This window comes from Cyprinus carpio, chromosome A4, assembly GCF_018340385.1.
Source record: "Cyprinus carpio isolate SPL01 chromosome A4, ASM1834038v1, whole genome shotgun sequence".
NCBI classification, from domain to species: Eukaryota; Metazoa; Chordata; class Actinopteri; order Cypriniformes; family Cyprinidae; genus Cyprinus; species Cyprinus carpio.
Window position 1 is genome coordinate 2,151,661 of NC_056575.1, and position 13,299 is coordinate 2,164,959.

Sequence of the window (13,299 nt, forward strand, 5' to 3'; positions counted from 1 at the left end):
CCACCACCCAACTTAGACACATCCCCAGACACACCTAGAGACAGTAACACTATCTGAGACCACACACACACACACACACATCTGATACAGTTTCCAGGAAAAAGTTTCTTTTGTCACATTAGCCGGCTACCAGCGTCACCAGACATAAACCAGACAAAATCTGTGAGTGTGTGTGTGTTTGCAGACTTTGCTAAAATACTGACCAGCTCTCGGTGGAGCAACTCCCAGTTGCGCATCATAGTTACTGTTGTCATGGAAACTGCTAAATCCTGACACCCAGTATTTAGAAGTTTACCAACCAAATACTGACTGACAGTTTCACATTAGAGCAACCACCACAAAGAAATGCATCAGAAGTGGATGGTGGTTTGTAGTCTGTACAACCTGCGCATTATAATCCAAGTCTTCTGAAGACTATTATATCCTATAAAATATAGCGTACTTATATAAAAATCATATGAACTCATTTTAAGGTACCTTAATGAACAAATCTTAAAAATCTTTAAAATACTTATTTTAAATAAAATTAATGGTAACTACAATATATATATATATATATATATATATATATTTTTTTTTTTTTTTTTTTTAATGTAAATTTTATTTCAGTTTGATGCCAATGCAATTTTTCTAATTTCTGTTAAGTAATAAAATAACTAAAACTGAACTGAAATAAAAATTAATAAAAACCACTAAAACTAAATAAAAAAAAAGGAAAATGACAAAAAGAGACAAAAATTCGAAAATATTTAACTAAAAACTCATTCAAATTATTAATAAAAACTATAATAGTATATTATTGATACTAAAATGAGTGATCGGAAACGTATGTATATATATATATATAATAGTGTTGTCTTTTGTCTTGTTGATACGACTGGTAGGCTAAAACTGAATTGCCCTACGGGGATAAATAAAGTTGTTTGAATCTTGAATCTCTTAAATATATATTTTTAATATTTTTATTTTTATTTAAATTTTCATTTTGTTACTACACACACACATACAAATATATATATTTGTTTTTTTTTCATGTTAGAAAGAACATGTTGAGAGACGAACAACATGAGGACAGAAATGACTCCTTTAACACCCACTTAATTTCCAAAAAGACTCTCTGAGGTGGGTTCAGAGGTTCTCCAGTGCATCCCAAAAAATTAAACACACATGGGGTACTGCATCGTCACTCGTACGGTTACCATGACAACGGATCATCTGTCATCTTCGCTACAGCAGTGAAATGCCAGCGCCGTGCGTGTCAAGGGCCGTCCACACCCACCAAATTACAGCCTGGGAGCTCGAGGACGCTTTTTAACGCATTTGTGTGCATTTCTGTGCTGAAAACAACTTTAACACACACACACACACACACACTCTTCATCTGCCAACAAAGAGCTTTTCATTTGAACACACACACACACACACACACACACACACACACACGCACACACACACAGATGGACGAATGTGTGCAGGGCAAACAGCACAATACGGACTGATCCAGTGTCACGGTGCATGTCAAACTTTCTATAGTCAGGAAAGATGATCACTTACTCTGTTCTGTCTTGGCTTTCCTAAATGGGAATATTATGGAATACTGTTTCCTTTTAAAGGAACGGTTCACCCAGAAATGAACATTTGCTGAAGGTTTACTCATCCTTAGGCTATCCAAGATGTAGATGAGTTTGTTTCTTTATCAGATTTGGAGAAATGTAGCACTACATCATTTGCTCACCAGTGTTTAAAGTTAAAAAAGTCTTAATGATGGATTTATTTCTTACAAAAACACTTTTTTTTACTTCACAAGATGTTAACTGATGGACTGGTGTGGTGTGGATTATTGTGATGTTTTTATCAGCTGTTTAGACTTTCATTCTGACGGCACCCATTCACTGCAGAGCATCCATTGGTGAACAAGTGATGCGATGCTACATTTCTCCAAATCTCCAAAGAAACGTACTTATCTTGGATGTTCAGCAAATGTTAATTTTGGGTTGTGCTATTGCTTTAAGGGAATATTCCAGAATTGATACAAAACATTCCATTCTGTTTCACTCTGTTTACATTTAGATTTATTTATACAGAAAGAGTGTTTTGTATTAGAATCTGAAATAGTGTTACGTTTATGTGCTCTGTGTTATTCTGGGCTCTGTGGTTTCACTGTTCATTCAAATACAATCACCATCTACTGATAACTATGTTTCCTAACCAGGTTGGCACAGTTCATAAAGACATGAAAAATACAAATATGAATTGAAATTTAATTTCAGTGTGGATCCCCTGAGAGGCACATTTTGGAAATGAGTATTAAGTTAATGTGACAGCTTATCTTTCTGGAAGGAGCTTTTATTGAAACTATTAAACTTAATTTAACAACTGCATCTATTATTCATGAGAATGTCGGTGTGTTCGGAGGCCAGGAGATTAGGACTTTAAAAAGACGCCCGTCGAAGACGGTCCTTCCCAGACTCAGAGGAAACTTTGGTATTGCATTATTAAACACACGTTTTTTTTTTTTTTTCAGTTTAAATATACAGGTGCATATGTGATGCAAAACATCTTACTTCCATGATGAGGAGTTTTTGCAGGTGGCTGTCAGGATGCTGCTGTTTGCTGGGTTATATTTAATGTAATATTAATTTAAATGTTACATAATAATTTCAATAATTGTATTTAAATAACAAAATATTGTTAAATATTGTAAATATTTAAACTAAAAATTAAATTTAATTAAAATAAATTATTATAAATAATAAATAAAACTATACATATATTTTAAAAATTGAAATTAAGTATTAAAATAAATAGAATTATTAAAATATATTCAAATTAAATTATTAAAATTAAATACAAATTTAAAAAGTCAATATTTATATTTAATATTAATTTAAATTTTATGTATTTTTATTTATCATTTGTAATTATGTTTGATAATAAAACTAAGTAAAATGATAAAATTATTATTATTATTATATTTTTTTTAAATATAAAAACTTTAATATCTATATATATATATATATATATATATATATATATATATATATATATATATAATGATGTTACATTAATTATCATTTTTAATTAAAATATTAAAATAAAATGATCATAATAAATTAAAATGAATATATTGTGTATTTTATACATAAATACATTTGAAATGCTTTTATTTGAATTTGAATTCTATTTTTTATATATATATATATTCTTCTTCTTCTTCTTTTACATAAAAGATCACATTATACCAAAACATGTCAACATTAATATTTGCCCACATTCTCTTCAGTAAACATTCTCTCATGTCTGGCACATGTTAAAGCAGCAGGAGTCTCATGATCACAACTCAAATCAGCGTGTAAGAAAACAGTGAAGAGCTTGTCAAACAGATCCACGCGAGTAAAGCTCTTCATATCGCTCTAATGCTGACTGTCATGCATACAGACATGTGTTCTGCCTTCATGGAGGAGGAGAAACCCGCCGTGGGCGAAAACACGTCTGCTGCTCGCTCCGTACAAAAGACTCTTTACACACACACACACACACACACACACACACACAAGCCGCTAAAATAGCAACAGGCTAAATGTATGCTTCTTATTGTACTGTTCACTCAAAAAAGAGTGAAAGATCTTTGTGTTTTCTAATTTTGTGCACATTTAAACAATCATTTCTATTTAAGTTTTTGCGATTCCAAGAAGGAAAAAGAGCAAAAACAAAAAGCGACATGTGAGTGAAGACCTGCAGATGTGAAGCAGTCGCATTTGCTTCCATTGACTTCATTATTGTAGTTCAGACAGAGTCTGGTCATCAGAACAAAATATAATCTTTTATGTCCCACTGCAGGTAATACTATAAAATTATGATAAGTTATTATGGGGTCTGTTTATAATCGTTTAAGGAGTCTTTTTTGTCTGTTTTATATATATTATTGCAGTGGCACCTTCTCCTTCCAGCAGGTTACCAAAGCTTTAATGTAGGAGCTATTGATATGATATTGTGGTGGAAATCATTTTTTCATTTTTAAGTGGAAGTACTAAAACAACTAAAGCTAAAAAACTAATAAAATGACAAAAACACAAAATTAAACTAAAATTAAAGTGAAAACAGAAAACATAAAAATAAGATAATTTAAAATCAGAGTTATTATAGTTAACTAAAACTGTAACTAAAGTTAAAACCTTGAAATAAAATAAACGTTAACTGAAATAGAATAAAATATTTAAAAAAAACCTTTATCACAGGTATTTGCCATGGCGACATTTCTAGTTTTGATTTAATTCAAGTTGAATACTAAATTTACTAAAACTAATAAATAAAAACTAATAAATACTATATAGAATTTTTTTTTTTTTTAAAAAATGACAAAAACAACAAAAAATATTTTTATTCTATAATGTGAGTGTGAAAACAAAATGTGTATATAAAATATTTTTTATTATGGGTTTTTTTAATATATTTTAAATATAATTTTAAAAATTTTTTAAATGTTTCTTTTGATATAAATAATGTTAACTAAAGAAACATTAAAGATTGAAATAAAAATAATGTTAACTAAAGAAACATTAAAGATAAAAAATATTTTTAAAACATAACAATATATATATTTCAGTTAGTTGCCAAGACAACAGTTCTACAGTTCAACATTCAAAACATAAAAAGTTGCCAAGTAAACAGTTCATCGCGTTCGAAATAAAAATTATATAGTTTAAACAAAATACTAAACGAACACTGAAAAAAAAAAAAACAAGAAAATTCTAAAACTGTAAAACCAATACATAAAACTTAAAGATAACTAAAATGAAACCTGTTAACTAATAGCTAAAAAAATACTTAAAAATGAAAAAAAAAAACACAACCATGTTTGTTTTAATTTATTTTAATTGAATACAGAAAGATAGATTAATATACTGTAGACTACACTATTATATAAGGTATAATAATACAGCATATTAATATATAGTATAAAGAAACTCAGTGTGCTCAGTGTGCAGGACAGCAGTTTTCTCTGCTGAACACAGTCTCTCCTCTGGATTTCTCTGTTTTTCTCTTTGGTTTGATTGATTCACTGGCCTCTTTCTGCGTGTCGAAGGGTCACTGCATGCTGCGTTATTATGGATGGTGGCCATGAGGGCCGTTCCAGCTCGACCCGTGATGCCCTGCTGATAATGGCTGTCATTTAGCTCTGTGTGCACTGCTTAGTGCTGCGGTTAACGCTCGGCTCGCCATGTGACGCAGGCACCGTTTCAGATTAAACAGCCTGTGACTCGAGGCCTCGGATGACGACCATCTGACCCGATTAAATCCCAAAAACCTCTGAGCGCAGGCCAGGTGCAGTCAGCCTTCAGATAATTCGCTGTCTCTCTCTGAGCATTACAGGACTACAGAGCATTACAGTGTATATAGTGTAGTGTTTGCTAGACGCTGTGATAAACTCTTTTACCCCGAGGCCTAGAGAACAAGGCTCTATTGTGAACACGTGCTTCCATACGCGTGGATGTCATGCATTAGAGACGTCACAGCAAATTAGCAGAAAAATCGCAAAAATGATTTTCTTATTCACGATTTTGGATTGTTTTCCAGTACAAATATCTAAGCATTCTTACATCAAGACCCAGGTAACAGAGAACGTTCTCAGAATGTTCAGGCAAGGTTCTCTCAATGTTATTTGGTCTTTAATAATGTTTTAAAAGCGTTAACGCTAAAACTATATTTAAACATTGTTCACAACACATTTCTGAAATGTTTTATTTGGACATTTTTTTCAATGTTACCAAAAAAAAAAAAAAAAAACATCCAGGGAACATTCAAAATGATCATTCCCATAATGTTTGCATGTTCTTTTAACGTTTGTAAAAAAAAAAAAAAAAAACATTTTAAAACATTCAAAATCTCTAAAATGGAATGTTCCCTTAATTTTCGCATAATCAAGAAAAAAAGTTTAAATCATTTAAAAAACTGGATGTTTTGAACATTCAGAAATAATGTTTTCATAACTTAAATGGGAATGTTTGCAAAATATTCGTATTTGTCAACGGAGGATGCATTTAATTCAGAAGCAAAATGATATTAAGACTTGTTTTCTGAAACATGTATAAAAATTAAGTGAGTTTATGCTTAAAATTAAAAAATATATCTATTTCTAGGTTTAGAAAAATAAACTTAATTCAAAGGGAAAACAACAAAAAACATTTTCCTTTTCTTATATTTGTGATGAAATCCAAGATAATTACTATTAAGTAAGAACATTTCATTTTTGCATCACTTTTACAAGTTAAAAAGTGCATTGAAGTGTTTTTCACTTTCTTTGATATTTGCTCATCTGATGAATGATTTACTGTACTGAGCACTGAACAATCAATGATCTCGGACAGGACGGCTGATATATGCTCTCCGTCCATCTGGGACGCTTTGTCTCGCTTTCGTAAGAGAATGAAAGAAAATGCAGAATGATAAAAGTGTCATTGTGACCTCAGAGTAACAAAAGAGGAGACAGCCCGTGTCCAGAAGAGAGTCAGATGTCCAGCAGATCCTGCAGCACAAGAGGTCTTCTGTCTGAGTTAATCACAGATCACTCGCTTCTCCTTGGAAACAATGAGAGGAAACAGAGACAAAGTCAATGTGAAATCAAAATGGATCTTCCTGGTCTTATTATGAATGTGAACAAATCATCAGTACACATCAATTTAAAGTAAAGACTGTTTGCCTTCATTATCTTTCATCAAAATATAATAACTTAAAATCACTTTGTTTTATATTTATCCTATATATATAAAATTTAATAAAAAAAATAAATGATTAAAATAAAATAACAAAATTATTAAACAAATAGCCAATTATCTATTATAACTTACATTTAGATAACTGTTTCATTAAAATATAATAACTTGCTCCATTAACTGGGCTGCATAAAATTTTCCAAAAAAAATAAATATTATTTTATTTTCAATAAAAGAAAAGAAAATATAATACATATATATCAAATTACAAATATCTGTAATTTCCCAATTCTTTTTTAAAAAATGTTATGTAATATAAATACAAAAAATTTAATAAAAATGGAAAAAAAAAAAATATGTGATATAAATTAAAAAAAAATGTAATAAAACTGTAATAAAAATAGCAATATCTATTATTATTATAATTTAGATTTATGTTTAATATTTATATAATTACTTGCTCAACAAGTAGGCTGACGTCTCCTGGGCTGCATAAAATTGAATAAAATTATATTGCTTTATATTATTTTCCAAACATAACATAACATAACATATAACATAACATAAAACATAACAACATAACATAAATAACAAACATAGATAACCATAACATAACACATAACACATACAACATAACATACCAACACAAACCTATAAGTAGAACATAACATAACACATAAAAATCACAAACACTAATAACATAACACATAACATAAACCACATAACATAACATAAATAACATAGAAACATAACAAACAACATAAGATAACCTACACATAACATAACCATAACATAACACATAAAATAACATAGAACATAGACCAACAATAACTAAGATAACAATAACATCTAACAATAAATATAACATATAACATAACATACATAACATCACATAACATAACATAATAAACATAAACATAACATAGAACAATAACCATAAAATACACATGCAATAACCCGAATAACCACATAGAACATAGAACATAGAACGATAACAGTAACATAACATTATGGAAACCCCCATTTTAACTTTTTCAACAGTATACCCCACGTAAACATATAACATATAACATATAACATAACATAACATAACATAACATAACATAACATAGACAAATATCTACAATAGCTGCTCTACTCATTCGGGTCTGTTTTTATTTCCCCTGTAGAATTTTAGGAGAAACATCTGAGACAGTGTTGATGTTTAAATGTTTTAATGGGATTGAGGTATTATGTCTATATGAGATATGAAAAAGAAGTTGTGTTTTTGTGTTTCTGAACAATAATATCCCGCAGTCCTGACCTTGAGAATCTGTTGAACGGCTCTGGCTTTTTCCAATAAAATCTACAATTGGCAGCTCACAAAAACACAGGTCGTCTCGTCTCGTCTCATCTCATCTCCAGGCAGCACACAAACAATTAACTGTTGTATGTGGAGACAATGCAAACAGCCCGTTTGCAAACCTCAACTATTCAGCCGTTTCAAACACACTGAAGATAAAGCGACTGGAGAAGAAGAACAGAGGTTCATTAGCCACTAGTTAATGAGAACTTATTGACAGCAGGGTTAAGAATCTAAAAAAAAAAAAAAAAACATTTTTTTTTTTCTTCAGCATGTCGAGATTCAAATGAGATTTCAGAGATACTAATATCTGCATGTATATTTAACAGATCCTCTTCTGAGCTCATGAATATGGAGTGGACAGATTTTGACAGGTGTTGGATCGATACTATTATGTGCTTGTGTATTTGGAGTGTACTGTTCTGAGCTCATGAATATGGAGTGGACATCTTGTTGAGCTGGGAAAGTGGGTCACACGCCTCATAAACATGTAGCTAAACGCCGGCCACAACAACAGAAATTCATTCAGTTCCATTGGTAAAAAATGAATCAAAGATGACAGAAATGGAGAGTTCAGAACTGCATACTACTCTTGCATTAATTCTAAAATAAATTAAATAGTCAAATATCTATTATAACTCACATTCAGATATATCTTTCATCAAAATATAATAATTTGCTCTAAAATTTGGCTGACATTACCTGGGCTACATTAAATTTTCAATAAAATCAAATTATATTGTTTTATATTATTTCCCCTAAAATAAAATGATCAAATATTATTTAAATTATTATTATTATTAATAATATAGCCAGATATCTATAATAACTCACATTCAGATAACTGTTTCATCAAAATATAATAACTTGCTCCAAACCTTGGCTGTAATAAAATAAAATTATACTGTTTTATATTATTTTCCAAAAAATAAAAATGAATTAAATTAGAATAAAAATAGCCAAATATCTAAAATAACTCACATTCAGATAACTCTATTTAACTCGGATAACTAATATTGATTTATATAATTTTTCAAAGAATAAAATAAAATAAAATATCAAATAAAATGTCTACTGTTTACTATGCAGTATTATTTACTGTATGCATGAATACCAGCAGGCGGTAATGAATGTCACGTTCAATAGGTTTCATCAGTTCAGAGACTGCAGGAGACACATGGAGAACATCAACATTATTAATGAAAGTTATTAATGGAGTTCAAAGGCGGTATTCAGATGGGTATAATAGTTGGTTATATTATTGGTTATACTAGTGTACTGCTTACTGTGCAGCAACCAACCCAAAACCACACAGAACAAAACCCAAAAACCTTATAGGCCCCTCTAGCAACAATCTAAATTATGTTAGGTAAAAAAAATGTTAGCCTGAATGCACTGTAAGGCGATTGTGGATAAAAAGCTAATTCTACTAAATTCTACATTGTTAAATAAAAATTAACATCCTAAACACCCTAGCAACTAACTAAAACACTGCAGCAACCACATAGAACAACCTAGCAAAAACCAAAAACACTCTAGCAACCAACTAAACATCCAAGAACAACACAGAACACCCTAGCAACAATCTAAAACATCCTAGCAACCACCTACGCACCCTAGAAACCACCTATAGAAATTACCTACACACAATTGACATAAGTATTCAAATGGTTCAGCATAAAACACTAAAAAGAACAAGAAAGAATAAGATTTAGCTATAGCATTAACATCAACAACCTACACACACTAGCAACCACCTACAGTAAACACTATAGTAACGACCTAAAAACCCTAGAACAAATTAAGATCATCCTAGCAACCACCTAAACACCCCAGTAACAACATACAACTCTTAATCAACCATTTAAAAACCTACACACACTTAATAATAGAACCCAAAACACCCAACAACTTATAAAACCCTATAACACCCTAGCAACAATATAAAACACCAAAGAGCTACATAGCAACCACCTAAACACCCTATTAACAACCTCAATCAACCCACACAAAACACCAAACAACACAGAACCCCCAGCAACCACTCAGAACACTCAAACAACACCTTAGAACAGCCTAGCAACCACGTAAACACCCTAGCAACAATAGAAAACACCAAAGAGCAACATAGAACATCCTAGCAACCACCTAAACACCCTAGCAACAATCCAAAACAACCAAGAGCAACATAGAACATCCTAGCAACCACATAGAACATCCTAGCAATAAACAATAAGACCCTAGCAACTACCTAAACACCATATTAACAACCTCAATCGAACCACACAAAACACCAAACAACATAGAACCCCTAGCAACCACTCAGAACACTCAAACAACACCTTAGAACATCTTAGCAACCACCTAAACATCCTAGTAACAATATAAAACACCCAAGAGTAACATAGAACATCCTAGCAACCACCTAAACATCATAGCAACAATATAAAACACCCAAGAGCAACATAGAACATCCTAGCAACCACTTAAACACCCAAGAGCAACAAAGAACACACTAGCACCCACCTAAAGACCCAAACACAACACAGAACGCCCTAGTAACCACATAGAACATCCTAGCAATAAACAATAAGACCCTAGCAACTACCTAAACACCCTATTAACAACCTCAATCGAACCACACAAAACACCAAACAACATAGAACCCCTAGCAACCACTCAGAACACTCAAACAACACCTTAGAACATCCTAGCAACCACCTAAACATCCTAGCAACAATATAAAACACCCAAGAGCAACATAGAACATCCTAGCAACCACCTAAACACCCTAGCAACAATATAAAACACCCAAGAGCAACATAGAACATCCTAGCAACCACCTAAACATCCTAGCAACAATATAAAACACCCAAGAGCAACATAGAACACCCTAGCAACCACTTAAACACCCTAGCATCAATATAAAACACCAAAGAGCAACACAGAACATCCTAGCAACCACTTAATCACCCTAGCAACAATATATAACACATCAGAAAAATTCTAAAATACCCCAAAACACCCTAGCAACCACCTAGAACACCCTATCCTAGCATCTGCATAGCAACCACCCACACAATAAGCTGGCATCACGGCAGCTAGTTTTGCATTGGCAAACGGCACACACCTAGTTTAACTAAACCATTCCAGCAGTTGGTGGATTGAGATGGTTTTCCTGGCACTGAATCAGAAACAGGAAGCGAGTATGTGCCAACAGTCTGTAAAGCGTCCATGTGTCCTACACTGTCTGACAAGTGAAAGATGCTCCTCAGGAGGACAGAGCTCCCGCTGCGCCTCCTCAATCTCACCTGTGGAGAAAACTCAGATGCAGGAGTGATAATTATCTCTCGGTCTGTCTTCATCTCGCTCTGTCACTGAAACCCAGCTGCAAAATAACACTCATTTATCACTCGGCAGATGCAAAATAAATCACAAATGTAAAACAGACATGCAAGAACTTTAATTTGATGAAGTTTCAGGGCGGTTTGAGTACGGAAACTGATGTCACACTGTCTGTGTTTTCTCATTACGTGCCATGATTGTCTCTTCACTTCCAGAAAATGTGTGACAAATCACTTTTATTGACTAATGAAATGTGTTTGTGTGGCAGAGACAGGTCACCACCATTATAAGACAATCTTCTCCAAGCATGTTTGTTTAGGTTACATATAGTAATAAATATACAGTGAACAAATGTGTTGATCAAATAAATGAATGTTAATCTATTAGAGCAGTGAGACTACATATGTAAAAGCAAGAGAGCGTGTGGAGATGAAACCTTGAAGACGTTCATGAGTTTATAGTCCAGCTGATGCCCTGCGCAGCAGCTGTGGACACAAAGTCATTGAAACACAGCAAACATGTGGCACACGTCCCTCGGGCTCGACAGATCCTCTAGTCTATTAGCGCTGAGGAGGAAGTGGATGATAAACGGACGCTTCTGTAATGCAATTATTGTCTTTTAACACAATCGGTCTCATGGACTGTTCCTGGTCACTGTGCTCAGTGACTTTAGGCCCCTCCATAATCTAACAAAGGGACACTTTATTACTCAGAAGATGCTTTTTTATAGCTCACGGGACATAATTGAGCTCAGCTGAGCATTAATGATTGAACTTAATCTCAGATGTTTCTCCTGGTATTCTTCAGCAAATCTCATCAAACCTGGCAGGAAAGGGTCATGTTTCACCTTGAAATCACAACACTAGAAATTAATAAATTACATTTTGCATAAATTAAATGAATGAATTATTTATTTATTTATTCTTTTTTTTTCAGACCAAAATGCTAAATTTCAGGACCGTTATTATTATTATTGTCATTATTATTTTGCATTGTGACAGCTTCATGACAGCTAAGCACATTTTTCTCCAAAATTCTCATTGTTGTAATGCAAATAATTCAATAAAATAAAAACAAACAAAGAAAACAAAAATCACTTTTAGCCCAAATATACTATTATACAATTTAAAGGTTTTATTATTTTGTAAAATGCTAATATAATATAAACATAATAAATTTTTTTTTTTTTATATTAAGTTATAATGTAGTGTAATGTATTTTTCTGAAATAATCTAGATAAAATAAATATTTAGCATTTTTATTTTATATTACAATTTTCCAAATTATAAAAAAAATGAAGAATGAGAATTTTTCACATAACGGTCCAAAAATGATTAATTTAATTTCTTTATGAGATTCACCCACAGAATTTATAAGAAAAAAAAGACAGCACAGCACGGAAATTTTAATGAGAACTTTTGGAGTTATTGATACAGTCTGAGCACAATTTGAGATCTCATTTCACACTATCAAGGAGACATGAGGTTTCTGGAGCTATTTTGCTCAGGAGAATCTGAGCAAATCTGAGAGCTGTCTAGGAGAAACATTTCAGTTATTTCCTATGGGATCAATTGTTTTCTGGATAAAACTGAAACCCACCGTGGATGTTGTGAGCGAGATGGAGGCGCTGAAGGAGAACTGGCTCAACGCAGCAAAGCTTCTTCTGGAGCTTCAGCGCTTCTATAGAGCACAATGCTCAGGATCCCTCTGGTCTTCACACACGATCCGACCTCCTCCTCGCTGTCTGACAGCGCTCCATCAAACCCAGACTGGCCTCTCGCTCTTTGTTTCCATAGAAACGGCAGTCTGTGGAAAAAGATGGAGTGAAAAAGAAGAGCAAAGACAAACAGGAAACAATAGTTGATGGACACACTGTGATATCAGAGGGAGAAAAGACAC

The 13,299-nt window shown here is 32.5% G+C and overlaps 1 long non-coding RNA gene across 1 annotated transcript; it reads right to left on the reverse strand.

The window, feature by feature from the left end:
• Positions 1–8,009: 8,009 nt before the first annotated feature.
• On the reverse strand, positions 8,010–12,080 carry LOC122139222. Its single transcript, XR_006156097.1, has 3 exons — positions 11,837–12,080; positions 11,367–11,443; positions 8,010–8,219 (listed from the first exon to the last, which is right to left on the reverse strand). It is a non-coding gene; the product is annotated as an uncharacterized LOC122139222 (long non-coding RNA).
• Positions 12,081–13,299: the final 1,219 nt, after the last annotated feature.